General features: G+C 48.6%; 1 protein-coding gene and 1 long non-coding RNA gene across 8 annotated transcripts in view; one reads left to right on the forward strand and one right to left on the reverse strand.

The window, feature by feature from the left end:
* Positions 1 to 6,800: 6,800 nt before the first annotated feature.
* LOC146398060 (uncharacterized) lies at positions 6,801 to 9,124 on the reverse strand. Its single transcript, XR_014820959.1, has 2 exons — positions 8,911 to 9,124; positions 6,801 to 7,112 (listed from the first exon to the last, which is right to left on the reverse strand). It is a non-coding gene; the product is annotated as an uncharacterized LOC146398060 (long non-coding RNA).
* A 25-nt stretch (positions 9,125 to 9,149) lies between these two features.
* TEX2 (testis expressed 2) overlaps positions 9,150 to 25,639 on the forward strand; it is a 102,571-nt gene continuing 86,081 nt past the window's right edge. For all 7 annotated transcript variants that reach the window (XR_014820921.1, XR_014820923.1, XR_014820922.1 and 4 more), the window contains exon 1: positions 9,150 to 9,269. The gene's annotated coding sequence lies outside the window, so the exon portion shown is untranslated. The remainder of the gene's footprint in view (positions 9,270 to 25,639) is intronic.

A 25,639-nucleotide genomic window follows, 5' to 3' on the forward strand; every position in this document is an offset into this window, starting at 1 on the left:
GCCAGGGGGCGGGCAGCCAGGTGAGCAGCCAGAAAACAATGGAGAGATGGCAATTCGTAGCGTGTAAGGTGTGGAATGGCCTAACCTTGGTGATTTTGTAGAAGAAGCAATAGAAGCCCAACAAGGGTTATTCACTTCTTCATCAGACATTTCTCAAGAGCCAATTAGATGCCAGATGCAGGGCCAGTGTCTTGGTTACATCTTGCTGCACAAGCCATTACCCCCAACCTCAGAGGCTTAAAACAACGGCTGTTTCATTCTCTCCTCCATTTCTATAGTTGGCCACGCTCCGCTGTGTGGGTCTTTGCTCCATACGATGGTGGCTGAGGCTGTGGTCATCTGGGGTGAGACTCAGCAGGAACCTCCGAGAGGCTCACTCACAGCCACAGTAGTTGGTGCTGACTTGGCTGGAAGAGGAGCTGGGCCTTCACCTGGCACCCTCAGTTCTCTTCTATTGGGCTTCTCCGTGGGGCTTGGGCTTCTCAAAGCAGGTGACGGATTTCAGAGAGCCAGGAAGTGGAAGCTGTCTGGGTGCTTAAGGCCTGAGCTCGGGAGTTTCAGAATCCCACTTTGGCGGCATTCTATGGGTCAAAGCTGGCCCTAGAGGGAGTTCCCGTTGTGACTCAGTGGTTAACGAATCCGACTAGGAACCATGAGGTTGCATTTTCAATCCCTGGCCTCATTCGGTGGGTTAAGGATCTGGTGTTGCTGTGAGCTGTGGTGTAGATTGCAGATGTGGCTGGATCCTGTGTTGCTGTGGCTCTGGCATAGGCTGGGGGCTACAGCTCTGATTAAACTCCTAGCCTGGGAACCTCCATATGCTGCAGGTGCGGCTCTAGAAAAGACAAAAAAAAAAAAAAAAAAAAAAGCTGGTCCTCGAGTATATGAGTTATCTATTGCTGCATAACAAATAATCCCCAAACTTAGTGGTTTAAAATGACAATCAATATTCATCTCTCACAGCTTCTGGATTAGTCAGGAATCATGGAGCAGAACTGGGAGGTTCTGGCTTGGGTCATCTCATGAAATTGCAGTCAAAATGTCATCCAGAGCTGCACTCATCTGAAGGCTTGATTGGGGACCAGAGGGTCCATTTCCGAGCTTGCTCACTCGTAGTCGGTAAACTGGTGCTGTAGTTGGCAGGGGGACTCAGTTCCTCTGCATTCAGGCCCCTCCACAGGCCGCTTAAGTGTCCCCATGCCATGATGGCTGGCATCCCCGAGAGCAAGTGGTCCCAGAGACCCAGGCTGCCCTCTTTAGGAGCCAGCCTCAGATGTCACCTCAGACTTCATCACCTCTGCCGTACTCTTTTTGTCATACAGACCAGCCCTGGTTCCCAGTGGGAGGAGACAAGGAAAGCACAGGAAGTCAGGTTTGCTGGGACCATTTTGGAGGCTGGGACTGTGGAAGGCCGGCCCAAGATTCCAAGAGGTGGAAAAATAAACTCTACCTCTGGATGGGGGGGAAGGACCAAGACTTTGTGGCCGTTTTTATCCCCCAAAGTCAGGCTCTAGGGATTTAGTCAGAAGGGCTTTGGGCTCCTAGAACTTAAAATCTAGACCACAGACCAGGTGGTCTAGGACCTCAGAGAAAACGAGGGGTCAAGAATGGATACGTCTATCATCTTCGTTATACAGGTGACCGACCTGAGAAAACCTCAGAAAAGACCAGTAATAGATCCAGAGTCATATAGTGAATAAGTGGCAGAGCTGAGATAAATGCGCAGACTCTTCTGACCCCAAGCCAAGCCCTTCTCTCTCTCTCTCTCTTTTTTTTTTTTTAATTTTTGGCCTTTTTAGGGCCAAACCCACAGCACGTGGAAGTTCCCCAGCTAGGGGTCAAATCAGAGCTACAGCTGCTGCTTTGTGCCACAGCCACAGAAACACAGGATCTGAGCTGCATCTGAGACCTATACCACAGCTCCCAGCAATGCCAGATCCTTAACCCGCTGAGCGAGGCTAGGGATCAAACCCGCATCCTCATGGATGCTAGTCAGGCTCATTACCGCTGAGCCATGATGGGAGCTCCCAGCTCTTCTTTCTCTTAGCCTTTAAGGCTGCTCATTATGTTCCAATGTTAACTTTTAAATAGCAAATATACAATTGCATATAGTGTAAAGTAACAGCTATGTAAAACTATACTTTGCAAGAGAGGGAAATACAAGATGTTGACAATTGCTCACAGGTGTCAGAAAATAAGTTTTTTTCTTCCTTCGTCCAGGTTTCTTTTTTCTTCATATTCTAAAGCGAGCTTCTATCACTTTCATAATGGAAAAACCCAAACCATTTCCTGCGGTGGGGGGTCACAGAGGCACAGCAGGAGAGAGGGGTACTGGGAGGCAGGAGCTGGTGGGCAGGGGAGCAGCCCTCCACCTGCAGATTTTGGTTCCTCCCCTGCTGTGTAGCATGCGTTCAGCTTCAACTGCCTGGCTTTCCAGAAAGGCAGTGGCTGTCACTTCCTTCACCTGTGCAAACAAAGCTGTGCCCCCCAGCTGAGGTGTGGGAGGAAGAACCTTCCTGGAAAGAAGAGCTGTTTCCTGAGTTCCCTTCGTGGCTCAGTGGTTAACTAACCCGACTAGGATCCACGAGGATTGGGGTTCAATCTCTGGATTGCTCAGTGGGTTAAGGATATGGTGTTGCTATGAGCTGTGGTGTAAGTCCCAGGCACGGCTTGGATCTGACGTGGCTGTGGCTATGGCATAGGCTGGCAGCTGTAGCTCTGATTCGACCCCCAGCCTGGGCACTTCCATAAGCCGCAGGTGCAGCCCTAAAACAAAACAAAACCAGAGTTCCCACTGTGGTGCAGTGGTTAACAAATCCGACTAGGAACCATGAGGTTGCAGGTTTGATCCCTGGCCTTGCTCAGTGGGTTAAGGATCTGGTGTTGCCATGAGCTGTGGTGTAGGTTGCAGATGTGGCTCAGATCCCGCGTTGCTGTGGCTCTGGTGTAGGCCGGTGGCTACAGCTCTGATTCGGCCCCTAGCCTGGGAACCTCCATATGCCGAGGGAGCAGCCCTAGAAAAGACAAAAAACAAAAACAAAAAAACACGAAACCAACCAACCAACTTTCCCTATGTTTAGGTGAATGAAAAACCCAGGTGAACCCTCCTGCTTCTGCTACTTAAGGGGTGATGTGTTCAGTGGGGACCAGAGATGCAGGGCTGGGGCCAGCCCCTGTTGGCTGCACTGCTGATCCTCCAGCCCTGAATCAGAATTGTGCTCCAGGGGGATTCTGGGCAAGTGAGATATCGACCTTCCTGTGCTGGAGTGAAGTAAAGGGCCTGGGGGTCGGACAGCAGCAAGGATGGCAGGGGATTTCAAGGTTACCGGGAAAGCGAGGGAGTGACCACCAGATGATGGATTTATTCTCTGCTTGGAGCCTTGGGAGGGGCCCTGAGTGGCAAGGCAGAGAGTCAGCAAGGAAAGGGAGGGAAATACCCGCCTTTCTCCCCAGAAATCCGCTCTGGCTCTGCTCCATGTCAATTAGAAGCCACCATTCCCCCAGTGGCCTTTGGAATGACAGAGCTTTGAGACATTTATATTTAGTAGCCTCAAGTCTCACATGCTAACGAGAAAAGTAAATAATCGACATCAGCTGGCTGTTTGCTGCTCCACGTTGGCATCCGCCCACTGAGTGGGGCTCCTCTAAAGCTCTGGAAGACTTCCTTCCAGTGCGTCCTCCCACAAATGCTCATGTCTCAACGATGACGGTGGGAGCCCTTCTGGTTATTAATAGGTTTTTATTTTAGAAGGAAACTCAGACAAGAAAGAAGGATGCTCTCCAGTCCCCGTCCTCTCTGAGAGTCGCCCTAGCGGTGGTGCAGAGGGAACAGAAAGTGCCAGAGGCCACACAGCCTAGGTCATTCTCCACTAGGAAGCAGGGGAGGGAAAAATCCAGGAGTTGAGTGTCTTTAGAAACTCCAATTCTATGGCCGAACCTGACCATGTCATCACTCGGGATTGTTCTATGAGAATCTCACCTAACCTGTCCCACTCCATATTGACAGAATCTGCTTTTCCCATCTCTCCATCCCCACCTTGGATTTCCTTCTCTCTCCACCCAACATAGAACCCATGATCCATCTCTTCAACCCCCCTGTTGTCAACACCCCGCCTGTTTTGTATTTCTCCTCTTCCTGACCCTGTAGATTCTTTTTTTCTTTTTACCGCCACACTTTGGTACATGGAAGTTCCCGAGCCAGGGGTCGAACTGGAGATGCATGTGCCATGGAGCCATGGCAACACCGGATCCTTAACCCACTGAGTGAGGCCAGGGATCGAACATGTAACTTCTAGGTCGAATCCTGAACCCATTGAGCTGCAATGGGAACTCCCTGGCCCTATTAATTTTTTTTTTCCCCCCGTCTTTTTAGGTCCTCACCTGTGGTATAGGAAAGTTCCCAGACTAGGAGTCGAATCAGAGCTTCAGCTGCTATGGCAATGCCAGATCTGAGCTGCATCTTTGACCTACACCACAACTCACAGCAACACCAGATCCTTAACCCAGTGAGCGAGGCTGGGGATGGAACCCAAATTCTCATGGATACCAGCCAGGTTCATTACTGATGAGCCACCACAAGAACTCGCTACCCCATAAATTTCTGACTCTATTCTCCACACCTGGGCCCAGCTGCCAAGCCCCACAAACCATCCCTCCAACTCTGGTCTTGGGAATGCCTCGGGGCTGCCTGGAATTCTCCCTCGCCATCTGGCAGCTCCTCTTTCCTTCCTCTCACTGGCTTTTCCAGTTCTTCACTGTTTCCCTCAAAGCCCCTGGTACCACCTCCCACCCACTCTCAAGAGATGACTTGGCTTCTCAGTTTAGAGCTAAAATAATAGAAGCCAGCAAGCAGGAATTTCCTCAACTTCCAGCCCTCCACCTATGAATGAGTCTGCACCCACATCCATTCTTAGCTACACCCAAGGGCAGCTCCCCTGTCCCCTTGGGCTTCCTGGGACCCTGGTCCATCGGACCTCTTCTGCCCAGCCTCTTTCTTCTCTTTTCTTAGCTTCCTCAGCCGGCTCTAGGGAGCCTCTGCATCTCCAGCCCCACCCATACTGCTCTTGTCAGTGGCCTCAGTAACCTTCTAATTTCCATATCTCTAGCCGTACTGTTCAATCTCTTCCAACTTGACCCTTCTGAGGCATAGGTTTCTCCCTCCTTCTCCAATTTCTTTCTTCTTTCTTTTTTTTTTTTTTTTTGGCCTTTTTTTCTTTTTCTAGGGCTGCACCTGCAGCATATGGAGGTTCCCAGGCTAGGGGTCCAATTGGAGCTACAGCTGCCGGCCGACACCACAGCCACAGCAATGCCAGATCCAAGCCGTGTCTGTGACCTACACCACAGCTCCTGGCAATACCGGATCCTTAACCCACTGAGCAAGGCCAGGGATTGAACCCTCGACCTTATGGTTCCTAGTCAGATTCATTAACCACTGAGTCACGACGGGAAGTCTTCCAATTTCTTTTCCTTTGGTGACAACACTCTTGCTTTTTTTTTTTTTTAATCAGCTTCTGGTTTCTCTCCTTAATAGCCTTCATGTGGTCACCCCTACAACATTATTGGGGTTCCCTAGGAATTATAAATGGCTATTCTGTGTCCCACAGCTCCTGGCCTTAACTTTGTGGAAGCCTATAATGGCTTATCAATTTGTCAGTCTTGGAGTTCCCTAATGGTTCAGCGGGTTAAGGATCTGCTGTTGTTACTGCTGTGGCTCAGGTCAGTGCTGTGGCAAGGGTTTAATCCCTGGCCCAGGAATTTCGGCATGCCTTGGCAAGGCCAAAAAAAATAAATAAATAAAATAAAATAAAAAATTGCCAGTCTTTCTTTGTGAGATCTAGTGCTGAAAGTCTTCTGTCTTTCCAGAGTTCACGTTGTGGCTCAGTGGGTTAAGAATCCAACTAGTATCCACGAGGATGTGGGTTTGACTCCTAGCCTCACTCAGTGGGTTAAGGATCCCATCTTGCCAGTTGCTGTTGTGTAGGCTGGCAGCTGCAGCTCTGATTCAACTCTTAGCCTAGGAACTTTCATATGATGCAGGTTTGACCATAAACAAAAAAAAGTCCACTATTTTTGCACTTTTTTTTTTTTTTTGCTTTTAGGGTCACACCTGTGGCATATGGAAGGGCAATTTGGCAGGCACCAGAGCAGACAGTCTGATACTTGCTGAGCCCTTAGTGATTAGTGATAGCTCATTAATGGTGCAGCTTATGGCACAAAGGGTCACCTTTTCAAAAGACGTACAGGTGGATTAACTTTGGTTTTGTGTACTTCACAGCCATTTCTCCCTCTAAGAATGCAATGTGGTGTCAAAAAATTGAAGTAAAAATCTTAAAGCACTTTTGGGGGTTTAAGTTTCATGAGAAAAGAAGGATTATCTTCAAATATCATAATTCAAGAATATTGGAACCTATGTAAGTTTAAGCTGAAGCTTGGGTTGTGAGCGAGCCTATGGTTGGGGGGAAGGGAGGCAGATACCAGAGTAATAACTTGGGTTTGAATTTCTATGACATCGGTCTCTTCTGTAGGTAGAAAGATTTAGTTCATTTTGTACATATTCTACCTATCGATGAGCTATTTGGGGGCCAAAGTAAGGAGTCTTGCTTGATATATGAATTTAGCATTACAATCCCTGGTCTTTGTCATTGGTCACTATAATGAGTCACAGATGCCAAGCTCTAAAATGACTCTTTTCATTGGGAAGTTCAAAGGACTCATATATTCAGACATACTCTTTATTTGATTTGGTTTTCATGCCAGCCCCAGAAGGCAGAACTTGTTATTATCCCATTTTATAGATGAGCAATCAGAGGCTCAAGGGGATTTAATGATCTGTCTTATTCAAGGTCAAACAGATGGTCAATGAGAGCAATGGAACTCCAAGGCCGTCCTGCTCTACCACACGGTCTTTTGGTGAGGATCAGTGCAATTGGCTTCTTTTGCCTTTGGAAGTTATCCATCCTGTTTCTGGCAGCAAGGAGGGGTGATTGGGCAGGCACCGGAGCAGGCAGTCAGGAGGGGTCTGGCCATCAGCATCATGAATGCTGGCTCTTTCTGGCGCCAGTCTTGTGCTCTTGGACACATTACCAATCCTCTGTGAGCTTCAGCTTCTGCAGCTGTAAAATGGAGAAAGTAACAACTATACCCCCCACACAGGGTTCTTGTAAGGTTTCGATGAATTACTATGTGCCAAGATCTTGACATAGTGTCTGGCGCAGAGTAACCTCTTAAAGGTGGGAAGTGTTAGTGTTATAATATATTCAAAGCATCCAAATTCCTCACTTTTCAAAAAGAAGGGCTTCTTGTAAGGAATCATACTGGATCTTATTGCCCTCCAATCTGAGGTCAGGCTGACACTGTGTTAATGAAGCTAATATTTATGTAGGGCTTGGCCCAGGCAAGGCCCAGGCAAGGAGGGTTGGGGGTGGGGGTGGGGGCCCACTCTGAGATGCACACAGCCAGTTTTCCAGGACCCTTGCAGGGTGCAGCCCCAGGCTTCCACCTCCACGCCCCACCCCCACTCCAGGTGGAAGTTTTAAGATGTGGCCAAGAAAAGCTTTGGGCTGTTTCTTTCTTTCTTTCTTTTTTTTTTTTTCTGGATCTTTTCTAGGGCTGCACCTGCGGAATATGGAGGTTCCTGAGCTAGGGGTCTAATCGGAGCTGTAGCTGCCGGCTTTCTCCAGAGCCACAGCAACACAGGATCCAAGCCGCATCTGCGACCTACACCACAGCGCATGGCAACGCCGGATCCTTAACCCACTGAGCGACACCAGGGATGGAACCTGAAACCTCATGATTCCTAGTTGGATTCGTTAGCCACTGAGCCACGTCAGGAACTCCTGTTTCTCTATTAATTAACTGTCTATGTTGCACATTTCCAGATTTCCACAACTGGAGCCCTCTCCATTTCAAACAAGGATTCCTTTTTCTTTGGGAAGGCCAAGGGGAAGCAAATGGTGATCCCAGGCAGTGATGTCTGCAACCCAGAGACTTCATCCCGATGAGGCTAACTCATGTGTGTGTGTGGAGCTGTTGCTGGTGAACACAGCATTCATCAGATATCAGAGCAAAAAAAAGGGGGGTTGTTGTTCAATTTGCGGGTTCTGGTGGAAGAGCTGACTTTCAAGTTCAGATCATGACTTCTGGGTCAGATGTATGTCTGGGACATGGGGATGGGGAGAGGAATGTGTCTGGGAGGGTGAGCAGGGCTTGATGGTGTGGGAGTCAAGTTCCAGAAGGGCAAGGGTTATAACTGGGCCTGGTGATGGCAACGAGGAAGGGTGTGTTTGCCCTTAAAGCATTTAAGCATTGTCTCATGAGTCAGAGAACAAGACCGGCTAGTTGCTTCATTCCCGCCCCGTGCCCTTCAAGTTCAGGTCTTAGTATGACCCATTCACGGAATGTTCTGAGTTTCTCAGTAGGCAGCCTCCAGCCCAGCAAGTTTCCTAAACATATATTATTGATCTTCAGAATGAAAACAACAAAAAAAAAAGAGGTTATCTTTATTTGTGGCAGTTGAAGCCGAATTTCATTACAGTGATGGACTGTGAAATATATATCTGAGTGTGGCTATTGTACCACCTACATCAGAATCACCGCGGGGGAGGGATGTTGAGAAATGTATACTTTCCCCAGTTCCATTCCAGACACAGGGAATGTCTGTTAGAAATCCTGCAGGGTGAGGCGAATATCTGGGATTGCACGGGAACAGATGTGTCTGACAGCACTCTAAACCTCAAATTAGAGTCCATTTGCCAAGCGGGAGACCCTTGCTTCTCCGAGCCTCAGTTTCTTCTTCTGACAGAGGCAGGTTCTATCTCTACTTGTTGCTAGGTTGCAGGAGGAGGAAATTAATAAGTACAAAGTGCTGATAAGAGCCGGGCTGCTGGCCTGGGAGAGAAGAGAAGCTCTTACCCCTCCACTCCAGGCTCTTCCAGGTAACGCCGCCGCAGTCCCTCTCCCGGGCCTCGTGGGCGGCGGCCCCTTTAACAGGCCTGACCAATCGCCCGCCCATTTCCGCGGCTGCTCCTCGGCGCGCGGGTAGGGGCTGGATTGGCCGGGCCTGGCGCGCGGCCTGCTCCGCCCCCGCCGCCCTCTGGTTGGAGGCGACGGCCGCGGGCGCGGGGCGGATCCGCCGGCGGGGCGGGGCGGCCGGTGCCCCGGGGGCGGGCGGGCGGCCGGACGGCTGCGGGAGCCCGAGCCGAAGCCGGAGCCGAGGCGGCCGTGGAGTACGGGCGCCGGCGCACTACAATGAGGCAGCCAGTGGATCCAGGGTGAGCGTGCTCGGGGCCAGGCGGGGCGGTGGAGGGACCGCCCGCTGAGAAGGCCTGGGTTGGGTGGCTCCGGCTTCACTGGGTCCAGCGTGCGGCCCGGGGCTGGCGGCCGTTAGTGCGGCGGGGCGCGGGGGTCCGGCTCCTCAGGAACCCACTGTCACGGTTTGGGTGTTGACGGGGACGCCCACTCGCGACGCCCTCGGGCGCACCCTTCTTCCCTTTGGGGCGGTGTGGGGCGGTCTGGGCTTGACCCCGCTGGAGGTGTGAGCTGGCGGGTCGCTGTAGCATGCCGTCCGCTGGCTCCGGACTCGGCCCCGGCCGGGGAGGACTGCCCACATGCAAACTAAGGGAAAACGGCTTGTAATTTTATGAATGGGGCCCCGCGTTCCTGCCGCCCCCCGCGCCATCGTCGCGAAATGCCTGAAAGTCGAGAACCATAGTTACTTTTACGCGGATCCTTCAGAGGCTGGCTGCGCCTCGGGTTGTTTTTCCTCTAACTCCTGGAAATCGCGGGTGGCGGTGGGTGGTTTGCGTGCCTTAGACCTGAGGCGGCGGCGTCCCGAAAGCCGAGGGTTTGGAAGGTTAACAAGTGACATTGGGCTGAGGCCTAACGCCAGGTGCCCTGCCCGGGAGCGCGGGTGTGACGGCGTAGGCTGTGCTGCTGGCGAGCTCACGAATGCAACCGTGGGGCCGGAGATGGACTGGACCGCCGGCTTCACTTGCACCACGCACGCTGCCTAGAATGCATGGCTGACGCGGGAGTCGGTGCAGGGGAGTTTTCCCCTTTCAAAAATGGTTTTTGGAAAACTTAGCCCATCGGTGGGTTGATGGTTACTTAAACCATCGGTTGTTATGGTTACACGGCATCCAGTATAAGGGCAGAGTCTGTTTCCACCCTCGCTCTTCCTCCAAGGCTATGAAGTACTTTGTCACTAGGTTTTAATAGACGCTGCCCAAGGAGGGCATACTTTTTCAGAGTTAGAGGAAAAGCGTGGGCTCCCTGAAGGTAGGGGGAGGTGCCATATTCATGTTTGAAGTTCTAGGTCTTGACACCATGGCTTCTCTGCCCAAGAACTGAAAAGAACCAGCCTTTCCGCACGGTTTGGTGATTTTCATCAAAGGATTTAAAGGAGTCCTTTCAGGAGCCTGATGTAAGCTGGAAGGGAAACGAGTGACTTTTATGTGGAAACCAAAAAGGAACAACAGAGGGGCAGATGATCCTTGAATTCTAGGATAGGGAGTGTTTGCAGAGTCTAGGGTTGAGAGTTTTGAGCTCAGTGACACAGTGAAGCTTTTCTCATAGGAGGTATTGGAAGAGCAGAACTGCCATTTCATATCACTTCTTAGCCAATTCTTAAATTATTTCAGGCATCTTTCAAATTTTTCTAAAAGTTGATGGTCTAAACTTATGGAAAACGTCAGGCTCCTGAGGCCATGGGGGTAGAGTGGGATTTTTTGCCATATGGTTTCTCTTTTTCACATGGGCCTCTGGGAGTGTCAGGAAAGGCGTGAAAGGGGGTGGGGATGAGAGGGGTGTAGAGGGTGGCTTGCCTGCACATTTATCTCTGGGAAAGGTGCTGTGCCTGAGAGGAAGGAGATTAACAAGCTGATTCAGATCAGATGATGGTGGCAATTGAGACAACTGCCAAGTAACCCGAGGGCTGGGATAGAGGAGCAGGGAAGAGAAAGTGCAGGGGTTTGGTGGGGCTCAGGGTGCTGGGTCTTGCTGGGCTTTGTTGGAGGCTTGAGGAGCAAGTAGACGTCATCCTGTGAGAGGATGGGAGACATCGTGTTCTCCAGGTGTGTCGTTTGTATATTAGAGATGATATTTTCAGAGTGCTTCTGGAAACAAAGCAGGGTATTAGGCTTTCAGGTAGAATAAATATGTAGGATGTTTTGGAGTTCTGGTCAAAGTGAAATGGCATGTAGTCAGAAAATATTCATGCAAAATTTTTGTTGCGAGGTGGCTGTGAGGCATGATGGGTAGGATGGAGGAAGAAAATGGGTCAAGAGTTTGTTTCTATATCAATATGATTCGCCTTCTCTCCAAGTCAAAGCTCTTGTCTTCTGAGGATTTTCTGAAGTTCTTGCAGAATGCACAGAACATTCCTTAACTTAAGAACAAAACAGAGACGTTCCTGAAGCAAAGCTGACTAGTATCCATGAGGGTGCGAATTTGATCCCTGGCCTTGCTCAGTGGGTTAAGGATCCGGTGTTGCTGTGGCTGTGGTGTAGGCTGGCAGTTGTAGCTCTGATTTGATCCCTAGCCTGGGAACTTCCATATGCTGCGGGTGCAAAAGAAAAAAAAAACAGAACAATGGGGAAATTCTCCCCGCTGTAGATCACTTTTGGTATCACACTGAATCTTCAAAGACTGATTTTCTGTTTCAGGAGTGGTACGGCTTCATCTTCACATCGTCGACCAATGTCTTCAATTCTTTCTTTTTCCCCCCTTTCCCATCAGGTTGTTTATGTAGAAGCTTGGCAGTTTGTCACTGTCCCTGTCCTCCAGGTGCTTCCACTTTATTTTCTTTGCCCGAGTGTCCCTCAGGGTTTGCTTGCTTCTGTCTGATCCTTATTTTCTCCTGAGTGTGCCCCTTGGGAATTGCTGAGGTCACAGGGAATGGTTGTTCTTTGATTCTGTCCCAAAGCAGAAGGTGGCTAGTATAGAAAAGAGCATCTGTTGAATTCCAGCTCTGCCATGAGCTGCTTTCTTCATTTGTGTTCATCCTCTCCCGTCCTCCAGGAGATAGACCCTGGTAGCCTCCGTTTAGAGGGGAGGAAACTGAGGCCCACAGCAGTTCGGTTTCTTGCCCAGGGTGATAAGCTAGTTGGTGATATAACAAGAATTTCAATCTAGGACTTTTCTGATTCCAACTGAGCTTTTCCCATTGTAGCACATTGCTTTTCCCAGAAAAAGAACGGCAGTTTATTATGTCTTAGCATGGTGCCTTCTTGAACACACGAAAGGTCAGATTCAGAGATGTTCCGAGAATTGCGGCAGTTAATGTGCTCATGGTGGAGCAAGAGTTAGCACCCTGTGTTCTGCCTCTCTGCCAGATGCATTTTGGGGTACTCAAGTGGCTCTCAAGAAATTTGAGTTTACAGGAGTTCCCGTCGTGGTGCAGTGGTTAACGAATCCGACTAGGAACCATGAGGTTGCGGGTTCGGTCCCTGCCCTTGCTCAGTGGGTTAACGATCCGGCGTTGCTGTGAGCTGTGGTGTAGGTTGCAGACGCGGCTCGGATCCCGCGTTGCTGTGGCTCTGGCGTAGGCCGGTGGCTACAGCTCCGATTCGACCCCCAGCCTGGGAACCTCCATATGCCGAGGGAGCGGCCCAAGAAATAGCAACAACAACAAAAAAGACAAAAAAGAAAAAAAAAAAAAAGAAATTTGAGTTTACCGCCAAGAAAAAGTGACCAGATTTACCAGGTCTGTATCCCAATGCTTCCATTTACCAGCACTATGACTTTAGGCACATTATTTTCTCTCTCTGTGTACCTCAGTTTCTTTGTCTGTAAAATTGGATGGTATTCACATTTCAGCAATGCTAAGGCATTCACATTTCTGAAAAGAAGGGTATCTTATAATCTGTGAGGTTTTGCAGTTGTAGTTGGAGTGGCTTCCTTTTTTCATACATAAATTAATGGTGTGTCTTACAGTCAGTGGGGTCCTGGGTCAGATGAACTATGGTAGTACATTCTTTACAGGTAGTTGTAAAGATTACATGAAGTCTCTTCAGTGCCTGGCACAGCAGGAGCCACCCAGTAACAGCTGATGCTGTTGAATGACAGAACATACAGCTAACTGGTTAAGTGGCTCTGGGGAAAAGCTGGGGAGCATCTCTTAAGATCTGCCACTCCTGAGCCCAGGCAGTAATCCATGATCTGTGGACTGGAGGAATATTTTCCAGTTTGCCTGGAGCTCTGTCCTTTGGCTGACTCTTGTCCCCACGAGAAGCATTAACTTCAGGAGCTAACCAGCCATGGACAGACAGCTCCCTTTGTCCTGCCCATTCACTAAGTTCTTTGTCAACTTTAAATCCCAGGTTAAAAATAACTATCATTATAAGAAGGTTGGAAACTGATGCTAATGTCAATACTTTTACATGTGAATTTTAAAGCATTTCAAGCTTCCATGCAAGATTCTGTGTTGCCTCTTGCCAAACTTCTTGTAATGCTTAATTGCATTGTGTGAAGTGTCTGTGAAACACCATTAGTCAAAGGGTTGCTGGGAGGTCATGAAAGTACAGAAACCCATGGGTTTCTGGGTGAGGTGGAGAGAGCACTGGAGTTGGCATTGAGAGACCTGCTTCCAGTCCTGGAGCTTTATCCTGTTATTATGTATGTTTTGGGCATGTCATTTCACCACTCTGGGCTTTGGGGTGGGGGTGGAATGGGTTTCTTTTCCAAACTGAGGCCTCTATTTCTTAGTCTTCTCTCCTGACTCTCTCCAATACAGTGTCATAGATTATGTGAGCTTATGAATCTTAGTTTCTGAGAAATTAAATGATTGAAAGGAAATAATTCCCAAAGCCTCAGTTGGATGTTTGTGGTAGTGCTTTGTAAAGAGAAAACAGTGGGTAGGTGATAACAATATAAGTAACCATCATTTATGGAGCATTGCTGTGCACCAGGCATTGTTCCTACCTTTTTCTTTTTTTTTTGTCTTTTGCCTTTTTAGGGCCGCACCTTCGGCATGTGGAGATTCCCAGGCTAGGGGTTTAATTGGAGCTGTAGCCACCGGCCTACACCAGAGCCACAGCAACACCAGATTTGAGCCATGTCTATAACCTACACCACAGCTCACAGCAACGCGGGATCCTTAACCCACTGAGCAAGGCCAGGGATCGAACCCACAACCTCATGGTTCCTAGTTGGATTTGTTTCCACTGCACCACGATGGGAACTCCACATTGTTCCTACTTTTAAACCTCACATTGTCCTATCAGTAGTAGATACTATCATCAGTCCAATTTTAAGATGAGGAGGAGTTCCCGTCATGGCGCAGCAGAAACCAATCCGACCAGGAACCGTGAGGTTACAGGTTTGATCCCTGGTCTTGCTCAGTGGGTTGAGGATCCGGCATTGCCATGAGCTGTGGTGTAGTGGATCCTGCGTTGCTGTGGCTGTGGCATAGGCCGGCAGCTGTAGCTCTGATATGACCCCTAGCCTGGGAGCCTCCATGTGCCAAGGGTGTGGCCCTTAAAAAAAAAAAAAAAAAAAAAGATGAGGAAACTGAGGTTCAAAAAAGTTAAGTAACTTGTCCAAAATCACACATGAAGGACAAGGGCTTATTGCTGGAACTAGAACTTGGGCTATATTGCTCCTGCGAATGAGTTCTATGGTTGTTTCATGTGGACCCTGCCTCGTTTTGGAATCCTCTCAAGCTATACACCCTGAAAGTTTTCCCAGTTTAAAAAGTGAGACTCTCCCTGATTTGGGGCCACACATTCCTAGTCTTATTATTATTTTTTTTCTTTTTATGGCTGCACCCTCAGCATTTGGAAGTTCCCAGGCTAGGGGCAAACCGTAGTTGTAGCTCCCGGCCTACAGCTAAGCCACAGCAACACCAGATCCGAGCCGCATGTGTGACCTAGCTGGCAGCAGTGCCAGATCCTTAACTACCGAACAAGGCCATGGTTTGAACCCAAAACCTCACAGAGAAATGTTGGGTCCTTAACCCACTGAGCCACAATGGGAACTCCCATTCCCAGTGTTTTATTGTGTTCTGACCCCTGTTTAAATGCTGAGTGCTCATTCAGAATGTCTGCTGTATATTGGGAGGCCTTCGTTAAACCTAGAGATGAACCTGTAGGAGTTGCCGAAGATTTCTGTTCTCTTGGTGAGCAAGAGGCCAGGTCACTGTGAGCCTAGGTGGGACCGTTGAGAGAGGAATCGACCTTTCCGTGAGGAAGCTGGTGGGATGGGGTGGGGGGTGGGCTTTGAAACAACCGGGTGACCTTTGTCTGGTGGGTTTGCCTGGAAGATTGGTTCTAAGGGCCTTCCCCCAAGAAGGTGGTGATTGCAGCTGATGCACTGAGCACCTCCTGGCTTATCCTAAGAGCTGAGAACAGAACAGGGAAGGGAGAGCCTCTTCAGTCCTCAGCTTATTTAGCATCTGAGGTTTAAACCCAGCCCCTGGATTGATCCTGCAAGTAACCTTTCAGAATCACAGCATGCATTTCATAAGTTTCATTTCGCTTTTGTTTCTGAAAGTTGACATAAACTGGCCTGTTCTCTTATTCAGTTTTAAGTCCTTTCTTATATGTAATGTTGTGTTTTAAGCCGTGTCCCTCAGGATGGTTCTATTGATCATTTGGGGCTTGAAATATAAAATTTACATCTCCACCTGGCCTGTGAACTTCTTTTTTTTTTTTTTTTTTTTTTGTCTTTTTGCTATTTTTTGGGCCACTCCCACGGCATATGGAGGTTCCCAGGCTAGGGGTTGAATCGGAGCTGTAGCCACCAGCCTACGCCAGAGCCACAGCAACACGGGATCCGAGCCGCGTCTGCAACCTACACCTCAGCTCACGGCAACGCCAGATCGTTAACCCACTGAGCAAGGGCAGGGACCAAACCTGCAACCTCATGGTTCCTAGTCGGATTCGTTAACCATTGCGCCACAACGGGAACTCCCTGTGAACTTCTGAATGCTGCAGGCACGGCCAAAAAAACCCCTGACTGAACAGTGGTTATCACTCATTGTACAAGTACCTGGGCGTGTGCTGGAGCCAAGCATTGTGCTCGGCATTGGGAATCTGATGGGAGCGAAACAGATGTGTTCCCTGCCGGTACATAGCATGCTATGTAGTCTAGACAATAAATCAGTAGATGTGTGCATTGTATACATTAAATCGTGAGGTGCGTGAAGTCTCCTTCCTCTGAGGGACAAGAATGGGCCCAGGAAAGAATAAAGGGAAGGAGCCAGCAACTGGGAGTGTTGGGAAGAGCACCTCAAGAGGGGTGGCAGCGTGTGGCCGGTGTGACTGCATGAAAAAGGGGCCGAGATGGGGAGGACGGGGAGGCGGCTGGGGCTCAGAGCCAGACACTGCTCCAGCGCCCGGGAACTTCCTGACCTCTCCGTGCCTCAGTTTCCCATCTCTGCCGGGCTGTCAGGATTGAGTCCAGAGGGCAGGGCCTGGCATGTTCAGGAAGGGCTGTGGACCAGGGTGTGCTGGCTCGCAGGCAGAGGGGAACTTGACCCGGAAGGGACAAGCTTCTGTTCTCGGTCAACTTTGCCCATGTTTCTGTGTGTTTAGTGGCCACAGGGCGGTGGGTAGGACTGTGGTGGCTCCTGTGTACATCCCCTTGGAGGCATCCTGATGTAGCTCGGTGGGGACACCCTGGGATGTGCCTGGGCATTGCCTGCCGTGGAGTGGCTGCAGGGCACACCCTGAAGCAAGGGTGGACCGGAGGCCTTGTGCCTCTGCTCCTCCCTGAGGTCTCCTGCTTTAGGATGTGGGATGTGGGAAGTAGAATTTTAGCCTTTCCTTCTGGGTAGAGGAGGCTGAGGCTGGTGGCCTTGTCACCAGGTGGTTGAGCATGATGGCTCCAAGTTGCTGAGCAGTACCCATCTGTGCCCGCCTCTGAAGAGACTTGGTGTGGTGCTTTCTCATGGCCACCACCCCTTGGGATCACACAGGAGGAGAACTTCAAAAGACAAGTCACTGGCTTTGTTGGTTCTTTGGCCTGACTTGGGATGCAAAAAATGTTAAACACACAAAAGTAAAGAATGACAAAATGAGCCTCATGTATCAGGTCACTCGGTTTCGGTAATTTTCAACATTTGCTAATCTTGTTCCAAGGTACTTTCACATTCAAAGTGTTGTTGGTGGATTTTTTCTGTCATAGTATAAAAGTATCTTTGGAATATATAAAATCATGTGATAGATATGGGCCTTGAGAAAAAATTTCTGCAGGCTGCCTAATTACAGTACCAGCGTTAGTAATTGAAATTCAAAATCTGAAATGAACATTTCTTGCAAGCCCTTTGTAGACTTGCTTATGAAAACTAGGCACGGAATTAGATGACCCGTTAGTCTGTGTATTTACTGAGAATGAATATTCTCTACTGGGCAATGTGTAGGGTATGTATAAAAAGAAGACGACAGTCTGCCCACAATGGCTTGTAAAACCATGGTCCCTTTCTTCCCCACAAGGAATCACAAGGTTTTTTTTTCAACATTCCTGGCAAATAAAATATACACAGAGCCCAAATTGTGAATTAAATACTAACGAAGCATTATTTTAGTGGTGTATGTTAATTTACATTTAGATTATAGCGTTCACTTATAAAATCAAGACAGACACAGTTAATATGTTCACTCTATGTGTTAAACTTTTGTATATTTTTAAAGGGAAATTCAAATCGAACACTCAGAGACCCTGTGGCAGCTCCTCTGTGGAACTCTACCACAGACCCTTCTGTATCATTGGAAACTCACCATATCTGTGCTGTCAGTATGGTGACCACTAGCCTCATATGACTATCAAACACTTGCAGGGTGGCTAGTGCAACTGAGAACCTGAAGTTTTAGTTTTACTTTTAGTTCATTTTTATTTAAATAGCTTCTTGTGGCCTTGTTGGACAGTGTAGGCTCCAGGGCTTATAAAACAATCTCTGTGATAGGATAAAATCTAGCACAGACTAATTTGGGCAACAAGTGAAAGAGCACAATTCACATGTAGTTCCTGAGCTAAGTGCGTTTTAGAGAAAGGGGATTTGATTACAGAGAAGGGAGAACTTCCTGTTGGGATTCATGATCTTCCTGTAAGAGCAAGGTTTGGGGGGCTCAGAGGCTTGAAGAAGTTAGATTTGATGTGGGATGTTTCCCGGGGCTCAGATCTTATGAAGTAAGGAGTGAGTTTCCGAGTGCAGGGTGTGCTGCTGTGGCCTGTGGAAGGTCTCTGCCAGGTACGGGAAGCTGTTAAGTGTTTCGCACGAAGGTTTCAGGAGGTAGGGTGACCCCAGCCTTCCAGAGTTGCATTCACCGCTGGGGGTCCATAGGCCTAGAGGAGATGTGCCCAGCGCCTGGACCATCTTCGTCATCTTTCTATCCCCAGCACATAGTAGATGCTTCATAAATTTGTTTTTAAAACGATGACAGTTTTTAAGAATAGATTTAAGAGCAAATAAGGAGAAGAGCTTTATATTGGTCTAGAAATTCTGAAAAATAGGTGCCAAGGGAAGTAAGTAACATGAGCGAGCCGCAGAGTGTACACAGCCAGTCTTTTCCGCCGGAGGTAATTGACATTTCTCTTCACTGCAAATGCGAGCTGGTTCTTATCTAGTCTGTTACCAAGTGCTGTTATTTTCATCTTTTAAGCATCTCTTGAATGGTTCTGTTTCTCTCCGACGTCGTGGCCACCACCCTCGTCCAAACGACCATCTTTTGGCTTGGAAGGCTGAAGCAGCCGCCTCCCTGCCCTCCCCGCAGCTGCTCCCACTCCTTTCTAACCTATCCACCCTCTGCAGCCAGAGGGTCTCTTAAAAATTCCTAATTTGATCATGCCACATCCTTGCTCCAAACCCTAGGTAGGTTTCTTGTTGCTTCTGGGATAACAGCCACATTCTGAACCTGGTCTGAAAAGTCTGTGTGATCCAGCCCCTCGTGCCTTCTGCTCCAGCCTGGCCCCTGCCTCTCTCCTCCTGGTTTATTAGCGCTCAGGCACCCCTCTGCTCCCAGCTGAGAGGGAGCTCGGCCTGTTGGGAACTGAACCACCTGCTGCTGCCTCTTCAGGAAACAGCTCCGCCCCCTCACCTCACTCCTCTTTTCTCTCTTGTCCTTTACAGCACATCGCACTGTTGTTGTGACATGTTCTTTAGGAGACATCTGCTTTTCCCCTTCCTCCAGAAGGGCAGAGACCTTGTCTTAGCTCAGCTTCTTAAATGTTTACTGGGGGAGTGAATGAATGAACGCACACATGCAAGCACATTAGGAACAAGGGGAACTTGAAGAGTGTAGTTTAAGACTTGGATTTATTGGAAAGATGAAACAGTTTTTAGAGTGGAATAGCCTGGGAAGGGAAACGGCAGCGGGTAGGGGGAGAGTTCATGGGACTCTCTTGTGGAGCTGTCCAGTGGGTTAAGAGCTGTGCCGCCAGAGAAGAATGTCTGTGCCCTTGACTCAGATTTGAAAGGCATTTGCCAGCTGAGTTTCAGGGGTGGCCCCCTTGTCTGGCTTCCTATCCCAGACCTCAGGAGGCCCTACTCTACTGAGGACGTCGTTAGTGGCTCGGGGCTCCAGTTTGAGGCCTCAGGGTTGGATGGAGCCTTGCTCTCTTTCTGGAGTGTAGGGATTCTGCCCTGCTCATATTTGTCTCTCTTTCCTCCCTCTTTAACTGCAGTCCTCACTCCCGTCAGCACCCCTGGGCTGTGTTTGCAGGTGTCAGTTAATAGCCCCCGGCACCACTCCAAAATAAGGCCAGGTGGGTCTTAAAGCGGGCTCTTGGCAACCTTGCGAGGGAATCCTAGTTGTGCCTCCTCGGGAAGACATCCAGCTGTTGGGAAGAGTGGAGGCAGCTGCGTTTAGGCCTGACCCTGCAGGTGAGGCGCCTTGCCCTCTTCCGGAGGCGGCCTCACTCAGGGGAGGGGCCTGGTGGTGCTCACCCACCTGTCACGTGGGAGGGCTCACAGGAGGAACCTGGATCTTCACCGGAAACTTTGAATTTCTCAATAGGAAATTGAAGGACTTGAGGCAGAGATAGTGGTTAAATTTCTGCTGCAACTTTTGTGATTCTGAAAGAGCAAACTGATACAGGATGTCACTAGCTGGTTTCCTAGGTAATGTGTTTTGTTTTTGTTTTTGGGAGGAGGGGACTGGTTCCCTAACCCAGAGAGGAGGTGTTTCGTGAAGACCAAAACAGTGTGTTTGCTGGGAGACTTGCAAGTCTGTTAAGAAGGCTTTAAGCTGAATATTAATGGGACAGAAAAGTATCCAGGAAAATTGCAGAACCGGAAACTATAGAGACCCGTGTGAGTTTAGCAGCAGTGTGGACACCAAAATGGTGCCCAGGAACCTCAAGTGGAACTAGCCTCTGCGCTGGTTGAAGGCTCTGCTGATGCGGAGGGTGGTTGTCTGTAAACTCACGCCTGAGAGGGAGCAGGTGACTCCTCGATGCACTGGAAACCCTCACAGCACAGCCAGGTAAATAGGACCTGGTGGTAGGAGATTAGAGCAAAGTGGTGTGGGTCCCCCTGGCCAAAAGAAAACCCAACAGAGGTTCGCTGTGTGTGCCCTGATTGTGGGAGGTGGACAGGAAGGTTTCAGTTCTGATGGAAAGAGCAGAGGGCAGGCTATGTCACTCTAGGCCTCTGCCTGCCAGAGAGGGGACAATGATATTTTCCCACAGATTTTAAAACAGTCCCCCTGGCAGGTGTAGTAGATCAAAGTGAATTCCATTAAAAGTGGACCTTGTGGTAGATACTAACCCTAGCTTGCTGATTTTACCTCTGAGAGCAAGTAGAGGAAAGTGTGTGTGTGTGTGTGTGTGTGGTAGACCCGATGGTGACAAATAAGAGAAAGCCAGCTGACAGCGAGGACAGGGTAAAGCCTTGCTGAGGGTGAGGGGGCGTGCGCTGTGGCCGAGGCATGAGCAGAGAGCTCCGGCTTAGGGAGGCCGGCTCTGCAGTGACTGCCCTTAACCCTGCGCCACTGGGCTGAGCATCTACCTCAGTTTGTTGTTTCCTTTGCTAGACATGCCCGAGCTGCTCCTCACCTGAGCTGGAACAGGAGCCATCCTTGTGTCTTCAGTGTTCAGCTTTCTGTTAGAAGTCACCTATGGAACATGAGCCCAGGGCAGTGACTCGTTTGATGTGGCCCCTGCCTGGTTTCCATCCACCTCACCCCCCTACAGAGCTAAGAGCAGACACTTCAGTATCTGTGCTAGGGAGTCTGAAGGGAGCTGTCCTCAGGGAAGGTTGAGCTGCTGGCTCTGGGCAAGTTCACAGTCAAGATCGAAATGGAAAATAAGTCAAGAGTAGTAGAAAACCCGGGGGAAAGGAGTTGCTTTTGTTTTAATTTCCCAGGGTAGGCTGGTGTCTGTGGGGAGATGATGAGTGGTATTTGGTCCTGATGGGGTAGGTTAATAGTAAAGCAGAACATTAATTTTTTTTTTTTTCTTTTTAAGGCTAAAACTCCCAGCAGAAATGACTATTGATCATGCTCTGAGCCAGAGACCAAACTCATTTGGTCAGCCTAGCATTTGTCTTCAGCTCCACTGTGATTGAGAGGGGTATTGGCAAAGGCTTAATAGCCTGAAGTGAATTTTATTTCATGAGGTCTGATTTATAGTACAAAAATCTCATGGAAGGAAAAAACACAATTTGAGTTTCCGAATTAAGGGATAGGGGTTGTTTTGGCAGCAGAGGTAACCAGTGCAGGGCTCAGGGTTTTCTGGGGCTGACGGTCAAGAGGTCCTTCCAGCTCTATGAATTTATGATGCTAAAGTGTTAAGCTCAAAAATTAAAATTTAAGACATGTTTAAAGTATATACTTTTTTTTTTTTTTTTTTTTTTTGGTCTTTTTGCCTTTTCTAGGGCTGTACCCGCAGCATATGGAGGTTCCCAGGCTAGGGGTCTAATCGGAGCTGTAGCCGCCGGCCTACACCACAACCACAGCAACGAGGGATCTGAGCCATGTCTGCAACCTACACCACAGCTCACGGCAATGCCAGATCTTTAACCCACTGAGCAAGGCCAGGGATCAAACCTGCAACCTCATCGTTCCTAGTTGGATTTGTTAACCACTGCACCACAATGGGAACTCCTAAATATATACATTTTTGACCTGCAGCTTAGAAGTCTCGCAGAGGTTGCAGCCTTAAATATTTTTGAAACCTTGCTCTACTGTGGCCTGATGAGAATTTTAGCCATTTTGTGTTATCTGTCAGAGTTGACCTATTACTTCAACTTCCCTTCCCAGAAACGCTGTCCTGTTGCTCCTGAGCCCTCCCAGCACTGCAGTTGGGTCCCCAGGCCTCTCAGCTACCTCCGTGCCGAGTAAGCACAGCACAGGTGGGCACCAAGATAGGTGCTCAAGCTAAGGAAGAAAGATGTATTTTTTGATACATTTTTAATTTCAGAAGTGCTTTTATACAGGTGTCTGAATTGATATTTAAAGTGGGAATGAAAGGTTTTTGGTTTCTTATTTGTGCATCAGTGAGGCAGGGCCAGGTCCAGGGTTCAGCCCTGCGGCTTCCTGTTGCTGCTTGTCATCATAGAGTTCACATCAGTATCTCCCAGTGGTGTGATGCTGTCGCCAAGGGGGTGAGTGGCTCTGCAAGATAAGCAGAAGCCTGGAAACTGGCTTCAGAACCCCTCATCCAACCACCATGATGATTTCAACACAAATTCTTTGAGGCTTGTCAAATGGGTTATCCCCACATTCAGTTAATATGGGCTGGCTCTCCAGCCACTCCTTGAGCAGATGACACTGCTCAGAAGACAGTGGCTGTGCCTGGGGACTGTGCCTGGGAAGCTCCAGGCTCTTGAAGTAAAAGTCAGTCTTCTGTGAACATCTTAAATGAAATCCTTGCCCACTTTGCCATTCCTTTTAAGAAAGGCCTTTGGAGAGTCTTAAAGCGGGTATTTGAATAGCATTAAACGTGATTTTTTTTTTTTTGGTCTTTTTAGGGCCACACTGAGGCATATGGAGGTTCCCAGGCTAGGGGTTAAATTAGAGTTATAGCTGCTGGCCTACGCCACAGCTATAGCAACTTGGGATCCAAGCTGCATCTGTGACCTAAACCACAGCTCACGGCAACGCTGGATCCATAACGCACTAATCGAGGCAAGGGATCAAACCCACGTCCTCATGGATACTGGTTGGGTTCATTAACCGCTGAGCCATGACGGGAACTCCAACGTGCCAAATTCTTAATTATAAAATGGTTAGATACTTTTCTCCCAGGTTAATAGCTTCTAAGTCAGTGTGTCAGTTTTTCTTTCTTTTTCAAGTAAGCCCTTAAGTATGTTTTGGAATTTTCATTTGTTTTTCCAATTTTTTGGTTGTTTGTGGAGCATCTAGAAAGTAACCAGCTATTTTCTTGTTAAGGTCTTGGTTCCAGGAGTAAAAATCCTGGCAGAGCTTTGGAAGGCACTAGAAGACTGTCATCTTCCTAGAGCAGGACCTCACCCTGCCTTCTCTCTCTTCTTTCCTTCCTGCCTGACTCCCCACAGACCATGCACCCACCATCCAAGGGGATGGGGATCAGAAGTACCCCTCTTACTCAAAACAGCACAATGAGTGCTTTAAATCAGGGTATTTTAACCTTATGTGGGGGAAGGGAGAAGTTTTTGTCTTCTTGAAGATTGAACGAGAAATCTTGTGGGTATTTGTATGTGTGCGTTTGGCTGCAGTGGCAGCAGCAGAGGTGATGGTGTCTTTGAAGTTCATCAGACTAGGTTTAGGAAGAACTCAAAATTTATGTCCTGTCTAAAAAACTCTTGGCAGAGTTCCCCTTGTGGCTCGGGGCGGGGGGGGTAAGAATTCAACTGGTATCCACGAGAGTGCAGGTGTGATACCTGGCCTTCCTCACTGGGTTAAGGATCTGGCATTGCCGTGAGCTGTGGTGTAGGTCGCAGATGCGGCTCAGAACCTAGAACGAAGGCTACAGGTTCCTAGCTGGTGGGAGTCCTGCCTGCAAGCCTGGCTTCTCCTCGCCAGTCATAGCAGGACCCCTAGGTTCTCTTTTCTCACTGCTGGCCTCTGTCCCCTCCTCAAATCCTTAAGATACCCTTTGTGGGAGAGCACTGGATAAACTGGTCCTCTGAGCCAGGGATCCTGGGCCAGGGTGTCTTCTCCTTGGTTTCCTTGGTTTCTTTTGATCAGTACCTTCTTTGCCCCTCTGAGTTCTCACAGGGCCTCTCCTTTCATTTTTCTTGGGTTTATCTCTCTTATACCACCTTCTCTTCCTCCTCTTTTTTTTTCCTGGCTAATCCTAAATTAATCTCTTCCCCTCGTGGGCTGGTTAGGTCTTGTCATTCTTGTCTGTAGCCAGAAAGGGGGCGCTGAAGTAGAAAAAGGCCTGGGAATCTGGTCCTTGCAGCCCTGTAACTCTGAGCAGTGCCCGTCCCTGGATTACACTGGGGTCTCAGCTCACCCCTGCCAGTCCAGAAATCCAGCCATCTGCTCTTGCAGCCTCTGACTGGTCGGGAACACACATTTGCTGTCTCTGTCACTGGCTGCCATAGGACTTCAGGTGTATCCTATGATGTGAGTTCTACTTGTGAAAGTATGATTCTGTTTATATTCCTTATTTTAGTTTTTCCAGAGGCTGAACAGACGGAAGGTATTGCTCTCAGAAAGACCATTCCTCCAGGGACAGGTCCATGTATGAGAGAACTGGTGACAGAGGTGCCTTATTGTAACAGAACCCTGTTAACAGAAATGTAAATTACAGTCAAAGATGATGTCTTCTACCTTTGGCAGTTTAAGTCTCTCCTCCTCTCTGAATTTCTCCCCTTATGTTCTGGGACGTCAAGGATCTGGCGCTGAAAGGGTTTTTGGAGGACAGTTTTCTCTTGCTATTTCTGAGGATTCAGTAGCCCCTTGGTAGCACATGCAGGTGAGCATGCGATCCGGGAGGCTCTGTGTAGGAAACCAGATCTCTTAATTGATAGAGCCATCTCAGGAGCTAGTAATGCAAGCTGTCAGTAATTACAAAAAACCTACTGTGAAATTCATCTAAAATTAATGAAGAGTTGGCACCATGGATTTTAAATACAGTGGAAGTTTCGGCCTTGGCTCTCAGTTACGCGAGGGTAGATTATTTCGCGCCAGTCTTTGAGCCTTCGGCTGGCTTTCCTTTGCTCCCCAGTGGGCCTGCAGACTCCCCCCCAGTTTAATGGAAAGCCACCAAAAATGCAGTGCGTTCTTAAGTTTGTTGTTTGGGATTATCTTTTCCACTTTTCTTTTTTATGGACACAGAGACGTGAAAGGTCATGTGTATTTAAAGAAAACAATAAAATGCGTGGAAAACGAAAAGTTGGGAGTGAAAACCAGCTAACTTAATAGAACATGTCACTTTTCCTCACTTTAGTTTTTTTAAAGAGGAGCATCGTTCAGTACTTCCTTTTGTATGTCTGTGAGCACGTGAAGGTCTCTAGGCCAGCGCTTACATGTACCGTGACAGGTGGCTGAGGGGTTTTGAGGCTAAAGTCTATACTACTTTGGTGACTTGTACTTTATAGGCATTTAATAGGAGGGATATCTGGTCTGTATGTGCTTTTATATGACTTGGAAGGGAACTAACTATTCCATTCAAATAGATGTCAACTAGGATAATGGCTTTGAGACATCTCGCAATGGTACGTTTTCTAGACTTGAGATAGAATTGTCAAATTATAGCAAATAGAGTTAGAAATTAT

Source organism: Sus scrofa, chromosome 12, assembly GCF_054392235.1.
Source record: "Sus scrofa isolate SSC_HxYL_T2T_F1_AM1 chromosome 12, Sscrofa_HxYL_maternal_Yorkshire_Landrace_v2.0, whole genome shotgun sequence".
Lineage (NCBI taxonomy): Eukaryota > Metazoa > Chordata > Mammalia > Artiodactyla > Suidae > Sus > Sus scrofa.